A 6,570-nucleotide genomic window follows, 5' to 3' on the forward strand; every position below is an offset into this window, starting at 1 on the left:
TGGATTTGATCCGTCTGTAATTGAGATATTATAAATTGATTAATTTGGAGTAGATCAGTGAATGGTCAGTTTATGGTCAGCTATGCCTTCCCTGGAAGTGTGTGTGTGTGTGTGTGTGTGTGTGTGTGTGTGTGTGTGTGTGTGTGTGTGTGTGTGTGTGTGTGTGTGTATGTGCATGCACATGTGCATGTGCATGTATGAGAGAGAAGGATATATAAAGGGGGCGAAATAAAGAAAGAGAGAATGAAATGAAACACATAAAGAGAGAATAATGTGTGTGCATCAGGGGAGGGGAGGATGATTGTTAAAAAAATTTAATAGTTGAAAATATAATCTATTCTTGAATGTCACTCTCCAGGACTCTTTATTCTGATGAGAGAGAATATGATGAATGGAAACCTCAAATAAATGTTATATTATTCACTGCCATCAATAACTGGCAGTGAGGGCAGTATGAGAAATTCCAATTCTCCATGGCTTTTTCAAAGTGCCTTTGACACTCACAGAAACATTCCTATATAAACACATGTAATTTATTTGGTCCAAAGGGATACTACTATTATTTAGGGGAACTCATAATACATTTATGTGGGTGGGGGTTTGCATTTGTTCCTGTGGTAAATATTGACGTTGAATTTCATAATTAAGATGTGGGAATAAATTAGAGAACCATAAATGTAAAGCCAGATGTACCTTTCAATAGCAGAGTGGACTCAGTGGCTAAACAGTCTCAACTGTCAGTTGAGACAGTTGCATCAGATAACAACAGCAACAGTTATTTCAACCCCCACTCAAGCAATGACTAAATTAGGGAACAAACGACACCTTCTCGAACTGACTGTATGTAAATGCTGATCAGAGACAGCTGGGTTGACCACAGGGCAGACCAGTTTAGACTTGTTGAAGAGATGATTAGTCATGGACACTAAGTCACAAACAGAGTTATCTATTAATCAACTGTTTAGTATCAAAAGAGTAAACCATAATATTAGAAATGTGAAATTCATATATGTGACCCCGACCAGTGCTATAGCCTACATGTCTATTTTTTCATTTTCCAGATTTTTCCAGATTGTGAAAGTACAGAATGTAAGCTTTCAAATGATGTGTCATACTTTGAAATCTGAGAATGTTATTATTGTGATGTGCTAATTTTAAATCTTGTAGCAGTCTTTTTTCCCCAGAGACCTAAGCAGAGAAAACGGCTCTTAAAGATTTGACACCTTTTGCCAGGATTCTGCTGGGCGTAAACAATACCTCCCAGCCACACCTCTCCCCTGAATAGTATTAACATAATTAAGTGCTGTGACAGCCATGCTGACAGATCAGATACAAAATCAAACATTTTCTATTGTAGTAGTAATATAACTACTAGTCTGAATAATGTATATTTCAGTTATTGAATTGAAAACCTTTATTTATGTATTCCAATATCTGTTTTATTGATTAATGATATATTTTGAAAGAATGCAGGTTATAGCTGTATAAAACAAATGTCTGTCCCATTGTACCAATCAATGGGATATATTGCATGTTGGCTATAATGATTTTATAAAAAAGAGAGAGATTAAATGCATGGCCATATATTTATACATTCATGTGACATCACAGCATATTCTTTGTATAGCCCAGTGTTTCCTGAAAACAGATATGTACAGTGTTCAGGTTATACATCTATCATTACACAATTACAAGTCGGCACTCCACCCAATGATCCAACCCTGGCAGTGTTAGTGTCATGCTCTACCCGTTGAGCTACAGTGAATGAAACCCCTAACCCTGGCAGTGTTAGTGCCATGCTCTACCCGTTGAGCTACAGTGAATGAAACCCCTAACCCTGGCAGTGTTAGTGCCATGCTCTACCCGTTGAGCTACAGTGAATGAAACCCCTAACCGTGGCAGTGTTAGTGCCATGATCTCCTTTGAGCTACAGTGAATGAAACCCCTAACCGTGGCAGTGTTAGTGCCATGCTCTACCCGTTGAGCTACAGTGAATGAAACCCCTAACACTGGCAGTCTTAGTGCCATGATCTCCGTTGAGCTACAGTGAATGAAACCCCTAACCCTGGCAGTGTTAGTGCCATGCTCTACCCGTTGAGCTACAGTGAATGAAACCCCTAACCGTGGCAGTCTTAGTGCCATGATCTCCGTTGAGCTACAGTGAATGAAACCCCTAACCCTGGCAGTGTTAGTGCCATGCTCTACCCGTTGAGCTACAGTGAATGAAACCCCTAACCGTGGCAGTCTTAGTGCCATGATCTCCGTTGAGCTACAGTGAATGAAACCCCTAACCCTGGCAGTGTTAGTGCCATGCTCTACCCGTTGAGCTACAGTGAATGAAACCCCTAACCGTGGCAGTCTTAGTGCCATGATCTCCGTTGAGCTACAGTGAATGAAACCCCTAACCCTGGCACCCATAGAGCTATACAGGGTCACTATAATTATAATAGGATTGGCTGCTTGACTAAAAGTCCCAACTTTTTCAAGTCTCTGTGAAGCCTGTCTAAATGCAGAAACAGCTGTGTACAAAGTTCAAGATTAAAGAGGTTTATTTGTCACATACATACCAGGGCATACCGTGAAATCCGGGGGGCCATGCCCGCATCGATTGTGCAATAATAAAATACATAAACAGGTAATAAGAAGGCATAAGATGTGCATGATAAAAATAGACATGCTAATACAGTTTCAACTCTGTCATTATGCTATACTACAATAATCTAAACTATACAAGAACCACATCGGTTCTTTCCTTTAAAGTGACCTTTCCATTTAGTTTAAAGTGACATTTTTTTTTAATTCATTGCATACATACCAGGGCATACAGTGAAATGCAATAATACAAGTAATAAGAATAAGACATATCAGGTATATTTGATTTGATTTGATTTTATTAGGGATCCCCATTAGCTGGTGCGATAGCAACCAGCTAGTCTTCCTGGGGTCCACACACAAAAAAACACAAAAACAATCACTATTGCAAAAAACAAAATTATTAAAAGTCAGTACACACAATGCATAATGAACCTACTGTAACAATTAATATAGCAAAAATTACATTAGTGTAAAACAAAAACAAAAAATTACTTTACAGTGTTAAAAACAATTTAAAAACAATTTAAGATTCTTTTTAAAAGTGAATCTACTGTAAATGCAGCAGAGGTTCCGAGGCAGGCCATTCCACAGAGTTAATGCTCTAAAAATAAAGGATCTCCCCAGAGCGCTGGTTCTAGGACCTGGCAATTCAAGCTGCCCACTACTGGAACCTCTAGTGTAATGCTCGTGCACAGTATTACTAAAAACAATCTGATTATGTATAAAAACAGGAGTCTTACTGCTCATGACCAACTTGAACAGCACAAGTATATTAAAAGACAATCTATTTTCAACGTTAAGCCAAGAGAGGCGGGCATGCATACGGCTCACATTAGACCTTAGTGAGCAGCCCAGTACCAACCGTGCTGCCCTGTTCTGGACCACCTGGAGCTTCCTGAGGTCACCACTGGCAGCAGATGACCACATCGCAGAGCAATAGTCAAGATGACATAAAACTAAACTTTGCACTATCTGACATAAAAGGGGACGGGCAACAAAAGAAGCACATTTCCTGGAAATACCAATTGCTCTTCCCATTTTTAAAACAATATAATTAATATGCTGAGACCAAGTGCAATCCAGCATCACTCCAAGGAGTTTAGTACTTTCAACTTGTTGAACTGCTGAATTACACAAGTTTAAATGAAGCTTTTATATGTACAAGAGTTTTACAAAAGCTTTTACTCTACAAGAACCACTCCTGTTCTTGTTTAATTTTTTTAAAGTGACCTTACATTGTGAGCGTGTGCAGCATGAGTGTGTGTGTGTGTTCATGTTAAAGTGACTGCTAGTACAGTGTGTGTGTGTGTGTGTGCTCTACATCCATGTGTCTTCTCCATGGTATCTAACATCGTACAGTCTTCTTGTTCTGAGGTGCTCTAGACGTTGGGAGTGGGCATGTAATGTCTTTTGCGTCATCAGAACAGTATTGTCTTATCTCCTTATAAAGATATTCCTGTCGGTCGTTGTCTAGACCAGGTGGGGGGAGGACAGGAAAACCAGAGATGGTTGGGTAGCGTTTTGGGTCTTTCAACAGCTGAAACGTGAATGGCTCTGTATCGTCACAGTGTAATTTTGCCGTCACCATGCCAGGACTGTTGGCATCGAAGCTGAAGTGCTGGTATTTCTTTATTTGTGGGAATCTTTTGAAGAAGCCTCCCAGATGTCGCATTCTCTGTCAACAAGGGCCAGATGTTTTAACTGCACCTGGATGAAAGCATGAATGAATGAAAACGTTATTTAACAGATTGCAGAATGGGTACAACACAGTACGGCTCAATACACACACACACACACACGGCTAATGAGGTGGCAGTGCTCAGTTATCCTCAGGTTATCCTAATGTCATGTGTGTTGAAGCTAGGGCTGGGCGATATGGCCATGCCGCAGTATTTGCCTGCGTCCACCTCTTGTTTGATGTGGTCATTCAAATAGAGAAGGCATGTGTCAGTGGAGTGGGATGTTCTGAAGCCAGATTGGAATTCGTAGATTAGATAGTAGTAGTGTAGTAGTGAAAGTAGACTGTACACACCTGGAGTTTCTCCACCTGCAACTTCTCTGGCCTTCCCGCGGCTTGCTGTAATTGGTGATTGTTGGAGTAGCATTGAGAACACAGATCTGTCCTGGGTTGTGTGATCATTATCTGCGGAAGGAGTGCTTTCCACAACCGAAGGAAGGATCTCTGACCAACAACACGAAATCTCCCGCGGTGTGAGGCCATCTGTCTTGTAGTGTTTGAAAAGGCTTTTGAGAAGCGCATCACTGATCCTAAACAAAAATGTTAACAATAGGGAAGAGAATTAATGAATGAAATACACACATTGTACACACTGTATCTGTATGTCATGTATGTCATATATTATGTTATGATGAATTGAAAATGGGGGACCCTGATGTAAACAAGATGAAAGTCTTTCTCTGGTCTGCATCCCCTTAACAATTGTATGTATTGAGCTGTACTGTACTGTTAATAAACTTTTCAATCAATCAATCAATCAATCACTCTTGTTTACATTCAGGTGTAGTTTTTAAGAATCCCTATCCTAGCGATGTGCATTACAAAATGGCCGCACAAAAACTACACTACCCAGAATATCCAAAATGGACGCCCTCGCCGGGTAGAATAGGATTTGACGACTATCTCTAGACTTTAACACCTATTTAAACCGATTTATTGCTATTGCTAAACATACATATACGTCCAATACAATACATCTACGTCCAATACAATATACAAGCATAAAGACACTTACCCATAAATGAAACAGAACGTTGGACGACAGACAACAACGTCGTGAAATCTGTATGTTGTCCTCGAAGCCACACGGACAGCGTTTACTCTTTGTACTTTTCGTCTTCTCTGAAACATTTTGGCATGTTCCAATAATGGACAACAGACACATGTCCCTTTCTCTTGGTGTCAACGACGCGGTGTCCAATCGGTTTTGGTAAATTAGCTCAACAAGACAGGGCAGATCGTTCTGAATTTTCCTTTCGGCGCGCCTGGCACTTGCAGTCGAAAGCGTGTATCTTTCGGAGTTCCTCTTCAAGTTGTTGTCACCGAAGTAGTCCGTGATGTGGTCACTCATTAACGCCGAGGAGTCTATACTCATTCCATCTCTTCCTCTATTAAGAGCAACTGATAATCTTTGTGCGGCCATGTCGATGTTATCTAAGCAGCAAACAAGTGTTGTGGGCTACAGAGGTGCTGTGAATTATAAACACCAGACAGTGTGGGGGCGTACCTCACATAACAGCAGCCTTTCACATGCAAAAATAGGGCAGCCCGAGGGAACAGCCCCCAGAGCTTCGTGAGAGACGATCATAGTATGTCTCAAGGAGCCATTTTTAAACACAATTTAAACACAATTAGAGTTATTATATATGTTCGCTGTTATACTAAATATGTTCTTCAACCCTCGAACTGTAAGTATATATAAAAAAAAAAAAAAAACGGAAATGAAAAAAAAAAAAAAAAAAAATACTTTCCATTCTCGTCAGGAACCTGGATCGCCGAGTTGTAGGCTCGCACGCTGGGCGGAGTCACATATACGGGAGATACAGTTGGTAAAAGGTTTATTGGAACAGGCCTCTGTAATCAGTTGAGTTGAAAGACCACATCAAGGAAGGGGGGGCCATAAAGACCCCCCTTCTGATCACTGAGACCACATCAAGGAAGACCATGACGGGGGCCATCAAGACCCCCCTTCTTATCACTGAGGGAAGATGACATCACACCACCCCACCCGGAGACAAGAATCAACCCCCCCCACAAGAAGACGCTGGATTGGACCAACCATATTAGTAAAATGTGCTATTATTGGCTAGAAATTATAGGATATAAGGGCCAACATAGTGTTATTCAGGAGCCCAGACCACCCAACCCAGGTCTGCGGCTCCAACCGCTCCCCACCCAGAGACTACTGTGAGCTGATTGCATTTTACGTGAGTAAATCATGGGAAACACCAATGGTT

At 40.9% G+C, this 6,570-nt stretch overlaps 1 long non-coding RNA gene across 1 annotated transcript; it reads right to left on the reverse strand.

The window, feature by feature from the left end:
* Positions 1-2,968: 2,968 nt before the first annotated feature.
* On the reverse strand, positions 2,969-5,787 carry LOC311239503. Its single transcript, XR_014620428.1, has 3 exons — positions 5,349-5,787; positions 4,628-4,863; positions 2,969-4,302 (listed from the first exon to the last, which is right to left on the reverse strand). It is a non-coding gene; the product is annotated as an uncharacterized lncRNA (long non-coding RNA).
* Positions 5,788-6,570: the final 783 nt, after the last annotated feature.

The sequence above is a fragment of the Notolepis coatsorum genome, assembly GCF_963971535.1.
Source record: "Notolepis coatsorum genome assembly, chromosome: 13".
Taxonomy (NCBI): domain Eukaryota; kingdom Metazoa; phylum Chordata; class Actinopteri; order Aulopiformes; family Paralepididae; genus Notolepis; species Notolepis coatsorum.